The following is an 11,426-nucleotide window of genomic DNA, read 5'->3' on the forward strand; positions in this document are numbered from 1 at the left end:
AAAGGAAAGGAAGGAAGGAAGGAAGGAAGGAAGGAAGGAAGGAAGGAAGGAAGGAAGGAAGGAAGGAAGGAAGGAAGGAAGGAAAGAGAGAGAGACAAAGAAAGAAAGATCCTGCCCCGCCCAGTCACTCCCACCACCCCAGCCCCAGGAAACCACCCAGGGGCTTTCTGTCCCTATGGCTGACTTGGTCATTTCCAGACTTCTATAAAAATATAATTGTACAATATCTATTCCTGTGTCTGCTTTTCTCCCTCAAGGCCATGTTCTGAGGTCCATCATGCAGTAGTGTTACCGCCGTCTGTCCTTTTTTATTGTTATGCTGACGTGTGGATATATACCAGTTTGTCCCTCTACCTGGTGATGGGCACGTGGGCAGTTTCCAGCCGGGAGCTCTGATGAGCGAAGCTGCTGGGAACATTCATGCCCAAGCTGTGTGTGGACACAGCTTTCATTTCTCTCGGATAAACACCCAGAAGCGGAATTATTATGCTTTCTGGTACATGCATGTTTAACTGTATTCGACGCCATCCAACTGTTTTCCAAAGTGAATATTTCCATGTTTATATTTCCACCAGCAAAATTGTTTCTAAACAGCACGTTAAATTTTCAAATACTGTGCTCGATGCTTTTTTTTTTTAATTTTTTTAATGTTTTATTTATTTCTAGGAGAGAGAGAGAGAGACAGCATGAGGAGGGGAGGGTCAGAGAGAGAGGGAGTCACAGACTCTGAAACAGGCTTTAGGCTCTGAGCTGGCAGTCAGCACAGAGCCCAACGTGGGGCTCGAACCCACAAACCACGAGATCATGACCTAAGTGAAAGTCGGACACTTAACCGACTAAGCCACCCAGGCACCCCTCAAATACTGTGCTCGATGCTTTTCTTCCTCCTCTGGTGCTACGGAGTGTCCAGGAAGTCCACGAAAGCGATTATTTATTGCACTTTTTTTTTCCAGGCTAATGATTGGATACATTGTTTCAAGTTTACAAGTACTTTATGGGGAAAAGCATCTAGAGGCTAAAGATTGGAAATGCAACTAACCATGGTTTAAAGTAAGTGTGTTTCCTGAGATTGTGGACACCCCCAGCATGCAGAAATCACTGGGGGGGTGGCGGGGAGGGTCACCTAGACCTTGTAGGCATTCTATAATAACAGCTGTGGTTTACTTCCTGGCCAGGAAAGCTACACTTATTTTGTAGAAAATTCAGGAAATAAAAAAAGAACAAAAATATAGCTCAAAATCCTCATTATCAACATGCTAGGATTCCTTCCTGTGTGTTTTGCCTGTGTGTTTTGCTAGACGGCTATGTGGGCATTTGATGATGCTTACTGTACTTTGTTAACTTCCTAAAACAGCTCCTTATTTACAAAAGCATTTCCTCCTCTTAGCAAAAATTCAAAAATAAAATATCAATTGTAAAAGAGAAAGAAGAGGTCTTCCCCAAAGCCAACAATCTGTGCATCTTGCCCAAATGTATCACTTCTGTTCAGCCCTTTGCATAAGTACCCGTATAGGAGCACCATGTGCTTTTAAAGACATATAATTTTAAAATTCATAGGATTTTACACCCTAATGTTTTCTTCACCTAGTAATATGTCATTAAAAATCCTCAGAAAACAAAGCCTTTAATGTCTACCTAAAGTCCATGTATAATTGCACCTTAATTTTTTCAACTATTATTCAAATGTTGAGCACTTTGGATGAGACCCTTTCTGTGTGTGTGTGTGTGTGCGCGTGTGTGTGTGTGTGCGCGCGCGCGCATGCATCAGAAGGCCATAATAATCACCCTTGTCAGTAAATCTTGGCTTCATTACTGGTTCACTCATTCATCTTGCTTAAGGTAAAGTCCCAGAGCTAGAATTTCTAGAATTTCACATAGTTTTTACTAATTAAAAACAAACTATTATCTCTAAAAATGTTTTCACCAATCTCCTCTTCAACAGATCAAAACTCAGTTGAATTGTTCGTAAACAAACTATTCCAGAGCACAAAGTTATTCCTTGTTGTCCACTTAACTTGCAGCTTCATGATTCTTAGACTGGGTTTTGAAAATCTGCTGATTGTCCACGATCTGCCTTTTCATTTGCAACTTGCTTTGATGTTCACCTGTTTTCCCTTCAAGTCTCGTCTTTTTCTTATGGAACCATGAAAGTATTTCATATATTTGTGAATCCCCAGCATTTATAACAATGCCTCCGCCATCAGAAACATCAATGTTAAGTGAATGAATAAATTTCAGGAACACTGGTCTTTTTTCCTACATGTTGCAAATATGTGCTCTCAGTTATCCGCTTAAATTTTTGCTCATGATGCTTTTGGGTTGTGCTTTTTGTTTATATCACCTCTCTTATTTTGAAATAAATCGACTCATTAGCTATTGCCCGAGTACAGTTCCTGTGGGCCCTTCATACATTTCTTCTCATTCATAGCCTCTTAGATAAGCAGGATACGTTGTCAACAGCGGGAAAATATTGGTGCAATATTATTAACCTCAACACAGTGTATGACTACTTTTTATTATCATTGTACACCATCTGACACATCATTAGCTCCCCATCGACATTTCAAAATATTGATTAGATGAGAATATGGAGAAATTCTATTTTAATCTAAATGCCTTCTTCTCTGAAAATACAAGATTGTTGTACAAAATGCCTCCACTGTTATTTTTCTTTTTTTGATTCCCNCAATCTGTTCTCTGTGTTTATGATCTTGGTTTTTTCTTTCTTCTTTTTAGATTCCACCTATAAGTGAGATCATACAGTATTTGTCTGTTTCTGCCTGGCTCATGTCGCTTAGCATAGTGCCCTCAAGGTCCATCCATGTAGTGACAAATGGCCAGATTTCATTCTTTCTTATGGCTGAATAACATTCCAGTGTGTGTGTGTGTGTGTGTGTGTGTGTACTGTCATTTCGTTATGTTTTCACCCATTGATGACACTTAGAATTGTTTCCACATCTTGGCTGTTATAAATAATCCTGCAATAAACATGGGGGTGGGCAGGTGTCTTACGACATACAGTGTTTCCATTTTCTTCAGATGTATACCCAAAAGTGGGATTTCTGGATCATAAGGTATTTCTAATATTAATTTTTTGAGGAACCTCCAGAGCACCAGTTTGCATTCCCGTTACATGTTGCAAATATGTGCTTCGTTATCAAATAGCTTACATTTTTGTTCACTATGTGTATTTATTTACAGAACTTTAAAATCGACTTCTATTTTCCCTTTGTGTGTGTGTGTGTGTGTGTGTGTGTGTGTGTGTGTGTGTGTGTGTTTTCATTATTGGGTGTTTAGCGAGCCTTTCCTTTGTCCTTAAATCAGGTAAACATTGGCCTGTATTACCTCCTCCTTCTCTTTTTACAGAAATCTAAAACTTTAATAATTAGAAAGGCAAGCTTTCTTTCACCACTCCCATGCTTCAGAAATGTCCTGGTAATTCTCATCAGTTTATCCTTCAGGTGAACTTGAAAATGACTTAAGTTCACCCTCCCTCCCATCACACACATCAATCCTGTTTGGGTTTCGGGAGAATTGCTTTGAACCTGTGAGTTAGGAGACTCAGTCTTTCCAGCCAGTATTTCATGAGGCCCTTGTGACAACCCTCGCTTCACGTCCTTTGGATGTTTGTTGGATCGAACTGGAAGGGATGCAAGGGGTCGTTAGGCCAGCTGTAGGTGACACTGTAATGCCCATGGCACCCGATTTTCAGCCTGACATACCTCAGACAGCTCAAAGATGACTGATTTAGCGAATGTTTTTAAGAGACGGTTACCACGTTGGAATGTAAATTGGTAGAAGGCTTTTTAAAGCAATTGGAAAATACCTGCGGAGAGTAGAGATGCCTGTGCGTCCGCTCAGAAGACCCACGTGAGGAGCTAAGAACACAGTGTGGATGGACATATGTGCACAAGCGTGTCCTTCGGCATCTGTATCATAAGGAAAAACTAGAACCAGGTGCCCATCATCAAGGAAAACCATTCAGTCATTTCCGGCAGGCAGATCAGATAGAATTTGAGGCCGCTTTCAGAAGTGATTCTTTTCATAAATTCCAGCCAACAATGGCCAACAAACAAGGATTACCCATAATACTCTGAATGGTAGGGCTGGCTAGGATTCTTTTTTCTATGAAAAATATCAACAACAACAACAGTTTTCCAGGGCCCCTGGGTGGGTTCAGTCAGTTAAGTATCCAACTTGATTTCGGCTCAGGTCACAATCTCACAGATCGTGGGTTCAAGCCCCATGTCGGGCTTTGGGCTGACAGTGGGGAGCCTGCTTGGAATCCTCAGTCTCCCTCTCTCTCTGCCCCTCCCCCGGCTTGTACTCTTCCCTCACTCTCTCAAAGTAAATAAATAAACTTAAAAAAAAAATAGTTCTCCACGATGTATGTCTTTGATGATTTTTAAAACTTTTTTTTACATTTTTTTGAAGTTTATTCATTTTTGAGAGAGAGAGAGACAGAGTGTGAGCAGGGGAGGGGGCGGAAAGAGAGAGGGAAACACAGAATCTGAAGCAGGCCCCAGGCTCTGAGCCGTCAGCACAGAGCCGGATGAGGGCTCGAACTCACAAACCATGAGATCATTGACCTGAGCTGAAGCTGGGCACTTAACCCTGAGCCACCCAGACATCCCTAAAATGTATTTTATTTTATTATTTTTTTTAAATGTTTTTTATTTATTTCTAGGAGAGAGAGAGAGAGAGAGAGAGAGAGACAGCGTGAGCAGGGGAGGGTCAGAGAGAGAGGGAGGCACAGACTGAAACAGGCTCCAGGCTCTGAGCTGGCAGTCAGCACAGAGCCCGACGCGGGGCCCGAACCCGCGAACCGCGAGATCATGACCTAAGCGAAAGTCGGACGCTTAACCGACTAAGCCACCCAGGCGCCCCCCTAAAATGTATTTTAAATGAGCCATTAACGGTTTTCAATATTAATACACTTTTTTTTTATAACAAATCTATACTCGTTGAAAGGCTAAAGGCTGCACAAAACTTACAGAAGAAAAAGGAAAATAATCTAGAATCCTACCACAGGGAGAGACTCATCTCTAACATTTTGTTGTACAGTAACAGAGAGACATACAGACAGACAGATGGATAAATAGATAGATGGTAGCTAGCTAGCTAGATGATAGATAGACATTATACACACACAGAGATACTGTTTTGCTAACTGCTTCTTTCATTCATCAGTATGTCATGGACATCCTTCCACATCAATAAAAGTCAATCTGTGTCATTCTTTTTTAACGGTCTGCATTAAAACATTACCACCCATGCAGAGTGTTGCTGGGCATACCGATTTATTTAACGAGTCCCCCACTGATGCACATGGAGGTTGTTAGGAATATTTCCCTTAGTAATTAGCATCCCAGTTAGTGAGCCGGACTGGGAGCAATCTGCCAAGCTAGTTGGCAAATCTACTATGAATTCACCGTCCCCATCAGGATCTCAGTCTCCTCCTCGGCAACGCGAGGACGTGGAGAACATCAAATGACTTCCGAGATGTCTCCAGCTGCAGCCATCTCTGATTCCTTGAGGTGGCAGCTGATTTTTCAAGAACATGAAGGGTTCAGTGTAATTTGAAATAAATGGCACAACTAAAAATAGCGTCCCCCTCTCAGATGAGACTGTAAAGGGCCCTGGGTCCCTGCCAGGCTCACTTCCTGATCCAGAGAGCGACTAGAAAGTGACTTCCACAGCCATCTAGGGCCACAAGCCCTTGGGAATGCAGCTCTGTCTCTGGGTGGGCATCAGCGGAAGCCGGCACGGTGACGACGGCGTCCCCTGTCCCGCCCGGTCACCTGCAGACCCCTCTCTGTCCTGCTCTTCTTCCCTGCATCTTTCATTGGACCTCAAAACTGCACGCATTAGGATGCCTTGAGCTCTGGGTTTGCTCTGCAGAAAATCTCCCAATAATCCCCCTGCGAGTAACACCAGACCTGCCGCAGATGCTCTCGAAATGGGCCTCGCCCTTGCAAAGAGCTTCGGGGGTTGCATAGCAAGCACGAGAGTGAGCTTCGACTGGGCGCAACAGCACCGACCCAACGGCAACAGCAGAATAGCCTAACTGAGCACCTACTACGCACTAGGCACTCTCCTGAGCACATCTCATGCCTCACTCTATTTCTGAGGCCTGGGCAGTTCCCAGGACGTTTAGGGAAGACCCTCGTCAAGAATCCCAGCTTTACACAGCATCTCTGACCCTCGAAACTGGGCTTAGAGAGGCTCAATCTTCTGGCTAATACATAAGTGTTTGCTGCCACAATTATTAAGGCCCCTTTCACACACATTTGTTTGCTTTGGCCCCGGACGAACTGCTTTCACTGAGGTGCTCTGGGGCAGACCTTTCGGCCTTGAGGGAGTTCATAAGAAAGAGCCCCATGAAACTTCCTGTTGGTTGCTCCTATTGACGATGAGAACTGTCTTTAAACGCAAGAGAGGGCCCTCAGGCCGCTGGGTTTACCTCTTTGCTTTGGCCACCAGGAAACTCAGAAGCAAACAAATGCCTCCCCACCTATCAGATGGACAGAGCTTTTAGCATTGTTGCATCATGGGAAAAACCTTCCCACCGAATTCATCCTCAAGTTCAGCCTCTTTTTCCTATCATGCAGGTTTCTCTAATTTTTCAACCTGTTCCCTTTTGTCCGCTGCTGCCTCGTATTCTTGGTGGAACGAGAAGAGCAGTAACTGAATGTCAGAAGTCAGGGCAGGACAGAGGACCGGTCACCCGGTGACTGACTCAGTGATTGGAGGAGGTGTCCTCGTATCAGTCGCAAACTGATCCGAGTCACCCCTAGTCCCTAACTTCAGAACAAAGGGCGTCAGCAGCCCTTTCTACGTTTTCTTCAACCATCAAAACAGACCTGTCCTTCTCGCCCACCAGGTAAAGGGACAAAGTCAGGCAATTAAAACTGCCCTTAAAAGGCCACCCGTGGATCCTCTAAATGAGCGGCCTCCCTGGTTCTAAGGTGGCTGAGAAAAAGTCTCAATTAAAAACCCAAAACAGGGGCACCCGGGTGGCTCAGTCGGTTGAGCGTCTGACTTCAGCTCAGGTCATGATCTCACAGGTCTGGGTTCGAGACTGGCGTCTGGCTCTGTGCCGACAGCTCAGAGCCCGGAGCCTGCTTCAGATTCTGTGTCTCCCTCTCTCTCTGCCCCTCTCCTCCTCCTGTCTCTCTCTCTCTCTCTCAAAAATAAATAAACATTGAAAGAATTTAAAAACACACTAAAAATAAAAACAAACCCTTTCGCCCCTAAAGCTCCTGCGCTATTGCAGAAGAGCGGGAGACATTCAGCCTCAGGCGCGCGTCTGCCCTGCCCCGGACCGAACAGCCCCCTCCTGGTGCTCATTAAGCCATCTGGCAGGCTGTCTCCCAACCCCGCAAGCCCTGCCTTGGGCCCAGCCACCGTGTGAGGCCCCAGAGTGCGCCCCTCCTCCCCCACGACCCCTCCAGGCCCCGGGGCCTCTCCTCATTCCTCCACTTCCTTTCCACCATTGCAGACTCAGCATGTCGGGCAGGTAGGCAGGTAATTGCTTCCAACTCTCAACCTCCACCAGGTGGCTTGGGGGGGGGGAGGGAGGGGAGGGCTGCTGGGGTGGGAAGGAGGACTTTTTTTCTGGAACCAGCAGCTGTCTGCTCTTAAAGGGCCAGCATAGTTTGAAGGGACCTCATAGCTACCTGCTTGGCTCGCTGCCACCATTTCTTTGTAACGAAATCTCAAAGAGGGATGGCGAGCCGTCCACACCGCCGGCTCTGTCGGGCCCAAATGAGGATAAAGCCCCACATCCAGACAAGCATCACAGAACAGCGCTTCTAAAGGAACGCTCCGAAATACCACGGGGCCCCAGCAACACACTCACGCACTCATTCCACGGACGTTTACAGCTCCTGCACCTCTGACCTTGAGCTATGACTTTGCCTCATTGGGCTTCTGACTTGTTACCCGGTGAGATGTGGGTAATCGTGGTGCCCACCTCACATGACTAACTGGCTGTTTACTTCCCTTCTCAGTGTCTGCTTCCTCAGCTCCCTGGGTGGTTGTGATTCTAAGTGAGCTGGAGCATGAGAGGCGCTCAGGACAGCAGGTGCACACTGCTGTGATGGTGACAGCGGCCATCTGGGACGATGTGGCAGCTCAGGGCCCGGCAGATAGTAAGTGCTCAGTAAATCCTAGCTGCTGGGGCTCTGCGGTTATTACTACGGCTAAGTTTTCAAAGCCCTTGACATGTATTTTTCACACACACTCAAAGCCTGTTCAGCTGAATTCTGTTTTCTTTGAATAACCAACCACAGCAATTTCACCCCTGGGGGAAGACGATGCTTTTCTTTTCTGTTTTTTTCTATCTGGAAATGAAACTAGGCTTTGTGATGGAAAATCATTCATTTAATTTTATTTCCTTCGTTGTCCTTTTTTAAAAAATGAATCGACTGAGGCTCCATTGAGCTTTTACAGCCCCGAAGCGCTGCTCTGTGTCCCACGCAGGCCACTTTGCTTGGAGCCTGGCCCGCCTGCTGGCTGGTGCTGCTCCGTGCGACTCCAGTTTCCCCCACATGGCCCCACCGGGTTCTGCCTCATGGCGCCTCCTGTCACACCCCGGGACCTTCCCTGGCTGCTCTACCACCACCCAGCCTGTCTTGTTTTTCTTTTTGTTCATTTTTTTAATATTTATTTTTGAGAGAGAGAGAGAGAGATAACACCAGCGGGGGGGGCGGGGGTCAGAGAGAGAGCGAGACAGAATCTGTGGGCACAGAGCCCGACACGGGGCTCAAACCCGCAAACCGTGAGATCATGACCTGAGCTGAAGTCAGACTCTTAACCAACTGAGCCACCCAGGCGCCCCTCAGCCTGTCATTTTTAATGGCTGCTTAATGCCAGCAGCTTTTCGGCCCTTCTGTTAGTCACATGTTAGGTAGCACATCGGTTTTCCTACCCAGTAGGCAAGTCCACTTAGACATTTAAACACACAGATCTTTCTCCTTTGGATCGTGTCCTTAAAGTTAGCACATTTAAAACAAGAAATGTAACCATAGGTATCCTGATTTAAAGGTAACATAGGGGCGCCAGGGTGGCTCAGTCAGTTACGCATCCCACTTCGGCTCACTCAAGTCATGATGTCACGTTTCATGAGTTCGAGCCCCACGTCAGGCTCTGGGATGACAGCTCAGAGCCTGGAGCCTGCTTCGGATTCTGTGTCTCTCTCTCCCTCTGCCCCTCCCCTGCTTGTACTCTACCTCTCATTCAGAAATGAATAAACATTTAAAAAAATTTTTAAAGGGAGATTGGAGCATGCCGCCCCAAAGTAAGCCACTTTGGCCTAAGGATTGTTTTGAGCTGAAAGCAACTCTCTCTCCACCCTCCACTTTTCTGTCTGAAAGTAGGGCATACATTTCCTCTTGTAAAGGTAACATAAATTCCCACCCGTAAAGGCGTCTCCCTCTCCCATACAGGGAAGAGGACGGTGACTATTAATCACCAGAGATGAGTTACCAATGACAAAGGCACCAACTTGACCCTGGGTTACAAACCTTACTAAGTAACCCTTATCTTTCATTATTTTCCCTCATATACTCACCTTCCCACAGCTGACTCCCTAGTAGTGCCCTCCCTCACCTCANGGCTTAAGAACCTCATCACACCCACTCTTCCAGTCCTGACCAGGGCCCTCCCTCCCAAGGCTGGAAAACCCAACACTCAAATCTATCTTCTTTGGGTTTTCACCTCTTTCCTGTGAAGCCCTCAAATCCATGCAAAATAAACCTTTTATCCTATTAATCTTTCTTTTATCAATTTAATTTACATGCCTCCAGTACTGAACCTAAGAGGGTAAAGGAAAAGTTTTTTTTTTAAATCTCCCTTACATAGTTCTACGTTGACATTTAGAAAGTGCACAAACATCTAAAAAAACCAAAATTCATTGCCCATAAGAAGCCTCTCCACCACTGAGACAATCCGTGCTCCCACTCAGGCATCGCTTTTTCTAGCCTTCCCACCCGTTTCTGCATCTATACATATGAAGTGTGTGTCTATAGAACAATGTCAAGGTCAAGGGAGTTGGAGTCTCAGAGACCCGGGCGCCACTGCTCTCATGATGTCACCTCCTAGCCATGCGACCTTGGGCATATCATCTCGCCTTCTAAAGCTCATGTTCTCTGGGCTCCTGGGTGGCTCAGTAGGTTAAGCGTCTGGCTTCGGCTCAGGTCATGATCTCACGGTTCGTGGGTTCGAGCCCCATGTCGGGCTCTGTGCTGACAGCCAGCTCAGAGCCTGAAACCTGCTTCGGATTCTGTACCTCCCTCTCTCTCTGACCCTCCCCTGCTCACGCTGCCTCTCTCTCTCTCAGAAATAAATAAAACATTAAAAAAATTAAGGCTCATGTTCTCATCTGTGAAATGGGGAGAAGAAGATTTGCCTCACCAGGATTCTATAAGCTAAGACTTATTAAGGACTTCAAGGACTGATTAACAGGGCCTGGAACATGGTGAGTGCCTTCTAGGTGGGTGCTATTCAAGTAAATAATCAGTGGCCAATATTTTAAAAATTTTAAAAATTATACATTATATACTTAATAGGTGATCAACTTAAAATACGGTTTTAAAAATGCCACTTAAAGTATATGGCGTTGCTGGGATTACCCTGTAAATCCAGCTTGAGAGTGTCGCTTCACATCATGTCGATAATGTGTTTCCTATCATTTCGGGCAGTCACGTGGCTTTTAGTGGCTTCGTAAGCCTCACTACGTGAGATCTTTTACTTTTAACAGAACTAATTGCTCATCTCGCGGCAATAAAGGCACCGTAAGGGGAAGAGAATCACTGAGACCCCCTTGTTCTAGCTCCTGAAAAGGCCGTTTCCCACACAGGCTCCCTTCAGCCTCATTAAAATCTTTATGAAAGTGGTTTTCTGCACCTCTGCGCCCTTGATTTATAATCACCAGCTAAAATGAACAAATCATCCCCTAGAGGAAATAACGAAAATTTCAACTCCAACTGCTTACACAGAACTCTCCTCCTCCTCCTCCTCCTCCTCCTCCAAGCCCTGCTGGCACCCACAGTTACCATTTCCTGGAGCCTGGGATGGAGCCCCCAAAAATGAGAGGCCCAAGGAGGCCACACTGCAATCATGAAATGTCTCAGGCTCGAGCTGCTGGGTGCAGGAAACACCCTCAGGTATTGGTTCCCATTCTACAGGTGCAGACACTGAGGTTCCGAAAGGTGAAGTACTTGGACCAGGGTCACAATGACAGCGACAGAGCCAGGATTCCACAGGTCTGGCCAGGCACCCTGCCCAGTGCCCTCCCCGACCTCTCGAGGGGATGAATGTCCTCCCCCAGAGAGCAGCTTTGAGACGGGGGCTCAGTGCGGCCGGTGCATGGTCAGGGCTTGAGAACCTCCTCGCACCCGCTCTTCCAGTCCTGACCAGGGCCT

The sequence above is a fragment of the Crocuta crocuta genome, unplaced genomic scaffold (genome assembly GCF_008692635.1).
Source record: "Crocuta crocuta isolate KB4526 unplaced genomic scaffold, BGI_CrCroc_1.0 scaffold323, whole genome shotgun sequence".
Lineage (NCBI taxonomy): Eukaryota > Metazoa > Chordata > Mammalia > Carnivora > Hyaenidae > Crocuta > Crocuta crocuta.